This window comes from Quercus suber, unplaced genomic scaffold (genome assembly GCF_002906115.3).
Source record: "Quercus suber isolate HL8 unplaced genomic scaffold, Cork oak 2.0 scaffold_313, whole genome shotgun sequence".
Lineage (NCBI taxonomy): Eukaryota > Viridiplantae > Streptophyta > Magnoliopsida > Fagales > Fagaceae > Quercus > Quercus suber.
The window spans coordinates 99,728-104,018 of NW_027069769.1; the positions used below are offsets into that span (position 1 = coordinate 99,728).

At 32.7% G+C, this 4,291-nt stretch overlaps 1 non-coding gene across 1 annotated transcript; it reads left to right on the forward strand.

The window, feature by feature from the left end:
* Nucleotides 1–3,186: 3,186 nt before the first annotated feature.
* On the forward strand, nt 3,187–3,864 carry LOC112020844 (uncharacterized). Its single transcript, XR_010632744.1, has 2 exons — nt 3,187–3,435; nt 3,535–3,864. It is a non-coding gene; the product is annotated as an uncharacterized LOC112020844 (transcript).
* The last annotated feature ends 427 nt before the right edge of the window (nt 3,865–4,291 follow it).

Sequence of the window (4,291 nt, forward strand, 5' to 3'; positions counted from 1 at the left end):
TTAACAAGAAGATTGTCACTATTTTCTAACAGTTTAATATTTTGAGACAATAGATTCTTAATCGTGATAGAGAAGATTATCAACATTAGTGTTAGAATATTAATCAAATGATAAAATTCACCATTCTTAACTGAACGGTTTTAGACCCCTTAAAACAATCAGATTGGTTAGCCTAGATTAATTAGCCAAGTTATTACTTAGTCAAATTATGCAATTCTAGGTTAAAGCAATCAAATAATCATATCAAAATAATAAAGCAGCGGAATAATAAAAGACACAATGATATGATGACCCAGGAAACCACACGGTAAAAACCTAGGGAGGATTTGACCTGGCTATCCTCAAGGTAAACCTGAATCCACTATGTGAAAGAATCGAAGTTCATACAGAAGGACTACAAGCTCCCTACTTGACTTCCTAATGCTACCCACCAGTAGAACTTACTGACACGACCACGTGCATGCTTCGAATCCACAGACTCCTTCTTTCTTGAATTCTTCAATCAGCTACAAGCATCCACGCTTGATATTCTTTAAGCTTCAATGGTAGCAACCAAGTTGATCATCAAGATGTTGATACTATCTCTAACTTGAAAACCCTAAGCTTTGTGTAAAGGAAAGCTCCTCTAGATCTCACAAGAGATTTACACAAAACAGCAATATGAGCAACAAAGACTTAGAGAGGTTTGGGTACAAAACCTTAAAAATAAAAGGAGGCACAAGAGGCACTCTAATCTCTCTCTCCAAAAGTCACAAAAACGTTCTAGGGTTTTCCTTATATATAGGAGTATTTTACTTGAACCCCAAGACGTTTAAATAGAGTTTGGGCTGAACTGGAACTCTGCAGAAAAATAAATCTGTACGTAGTTCGATTGATCGAGTCTAATTTTCGATCGATCAAGCCTTACAGATTTTGTCCAATAAATCTGCAATCACTCGATTCCAGTTTTACAAATAAGCATACTTTGAGCAAGCCTAAACAAGACTAAACATATTGTTTTGATTATGGTTTGCCAACATTACACATTAGAGTTCTAAATACATAAAATCCTAAAACTTTAGAACCTAACATTAACATTTTGACCTTTTGAAACAATTGATAATTTATCAATTTTAATAAAATAATTAGTCTCGTCGTCTGCTGAGTTGAGATGAATAATGGTAGCTTTGCATGTAAACTAGGGAGTTGACTTTTTTTTTTTTTTGGCTGAATAAACTATGGAGTTGACTTGAAAAAAAAACACTTATAAATTTTTTTTATATACATAATTATTTTTTAACTAACATGTTTTGTTCCCCTAAAGAAATTGAATACCATGACTTGAGAATCCAAATAATTTTGGCTTTAAAATATAATTTTGACCCCCCAAACATTATTCTTAACCTCTTAAAAAAAAGGAGCCCATATAACAACAATAAAAATTAGCGAAATTTTGTGGATACAACAAAATTTCACAACATTTTCACAACATCCTTATTTTTAATTGTGGTGGGTCTCATTCATTCTAATATATTATTATTACTATTATTATTATTTATTTTGACCTACGAGGGACTAATACCTCAATTGTTGTAAAAATGTTGTGACAGTGACAATATGTTGTATCCCTTGTATAACTCTAAAAATTAGTTCAAATAACATTAAAAAAATAGCCTAAACAAAACAAGATTATGCCAAACAATAACAACTGAACAAAATATTCAAAAAAAGGCCATTCAAAAACAAATAATGAAAACCTTTAAGCATTCAAATTTGTAACTCATTCAAACCATTCCATAAAAAGAAATCTCTAATTTCATTTTTCCTAAAACAATTGTATTAAGAGAGATACTATGTCCGTGGGCTCTCCTCGGCGATGCCAATATCTTTGCTCTCCTCGGCTTTGCAATCACACTAACTTTGCTCTCTTCATTGGCTTGGCTTGCAATTGCAACAAGTATCGTATCCATTCTCTCTCTCTCTCTCTCTCTCTCTCTCTCTCTCTCTCTCTCTCCACTTTTCTCTTTTCTATCATCATTTTAGACTCTCTCCCACTTTATTATTTTTTATTTTAGCATTCTTAGTTCCCACTTTGTCTTTCATTAGTCCTTATTTGCTTTTTCATTTTTTTTAGTAGAAGGAAATTATAAAATTTCATGCATTTGCAGGCTTTTATTTTTGTAAAGATGTAAAGTCAACACCATACACTTGAAAAAATAAAAATAAAATTTAGGAACTAGGACACAGAAGTGAAAAGAGATAAAAATGTCAGAGTTTTAACATTAGAGAAATAGAGATACAAATATTGTTGGCTTAGCACCAAGCATAGGAAGGAAATTCCCAACTTATAGATTCATGATTAGTTATATACAAATGAGACCTTTATTTAGTTAACTTAACTTTAATAAAGTTTTTTATCATCGAATGAGAGATCTAGAGTTCAATTTCTATTCGCATTAAACACCAATTAGTGTCTTGTCTGATAAACAACTTATCAAAAAAAAAAAAAAACCATTTTATATAGTTTTTTTTTTTTTTTAAAGTTCTTTTATTACATAAGATATTAGTGTCTTGTCTGATAAACAACTTATCAAAAAAAAAAAAAAACCATTTTATATAGTTTTTTTTTTTTTTTAAAGTTCTTTTATTACATAAGAAAATGATAGGAAATTACTTCATAAAGTAAGGAAAGGAAGTAACTCGTAAAAAATTTAATTAAATTCTAAAAAATCTCAACAACTACAACTATAATTTACTCCCCATTAATTGAATTAACCAACGTCAATAGTTGGATCCAGGTCCATTAATTGAATTAATTGGATCCAATTGACATATCTGATGACTGCATTATGATTGGCAAGGCCTAGGCAAACTTCAGTAAATATTCCAATACTTTTTTAATGAATGGATAAATAACTATCAATATGTGCAGACAATTAACTTTGCGAAGAGTTTTATAACTCAATTTATAAGAATCTTTTTATGTACACGCCCGTTTAAGACATGAAATAAAGGATATGTATTCATTAAAAAAGTAATAAAGGATATTCATAGGTTTGTGAGCATCTTTTGGTGTAAGACACAAATTATTTTATAAATCGTGAGTTTGACTATTTAGTAAAATGTATTCAGCAAAAAAATAAAAATAAAAATAAAAAACTATATAGTAATATGTAATAGATTTTGTCTTTTGGCGTACATATTTCACTTTCTTAATTTATAAACAACCACGGTAGGCCAATGCGCACTAATCACAATATTTTCTCTGACAAGGAGTGAAGATACCACAGTAAGCTGACAAATCATACGACTTGATTAGCATATAACAAGAAGAAAAAAACCTCCATCTCACTTGGAATTAGCACTAGTTGACCTGCAATATGGAAGGTAGAGAAGCCCAAATTTCGAGCTCTGGTACCAAACGTGGTGGCTGGATCACCTTCCCCTTCATCAGTGGTCTCTCTCTTTTTTTTTTTTCCTCAAACACAAACACACACATACATGCACAGAATGAGTTGGACCAATATGTGCCTTATTTCTATTTCTGTCAACCAGGAGCGGCGGCGGGCTTCACACTTGGAGGCGTAGGATGGTTGGCAAACCTGATCGTTTTTCTGATTCAGGAGTTCAATGTGAAAAGCATAAACGCAGCTCAGATTTATAACATAGCGAATGGTAGCACCAATTTGTTTCCGATCATTGGAGCAATAGTTGCTGACTCTTTCCTTGGTTCTTTCGCTGTTGCCGCAATTTCTGCCTCTATATCTTTGCTGGTAATACTCTTACTCTGTTGCAACTTACTGCAAGACGCATTTCTGTTGCGTGTATGCCTGTTGCTATGCTTGCTACACTCTCTGTTGCAATTGATAGATCTCTTGACTGTAACGAACTCAGCTTTATGGGTGTGTTTGCAAGCAGATGGTTTCTTTGATAGATGAGTTCATTATTGGCTTATAAACGCAGCTCAAATTTATAACATAGCGAATGGTAGCACCAATTTTTTCCCGATCATTGGAGCAATAGTTGCTGACTCTTTCCTTGGTTCTTTCGCTGTTGCCGCAATTTCTGCCTCTATCTCTTTGCTGGTAATACTCTTACTCTGTTGCAACTTACTGCAAGATGCATTTCTGTTGTGTGTGTGACTGTTGCTATGCTTGCTACACTCTCTGTTGCAATTGATCGATTCTCTCGACTATAACGAACTCAGCTTATTATGTACTTTATGAGTGTGTTTGCAAGCAGATGGTTTCTTTGATAGATGAGTTCATTATTGGCTAGATGTAGCAATTAATCATCCTATGTATCTTTTCCA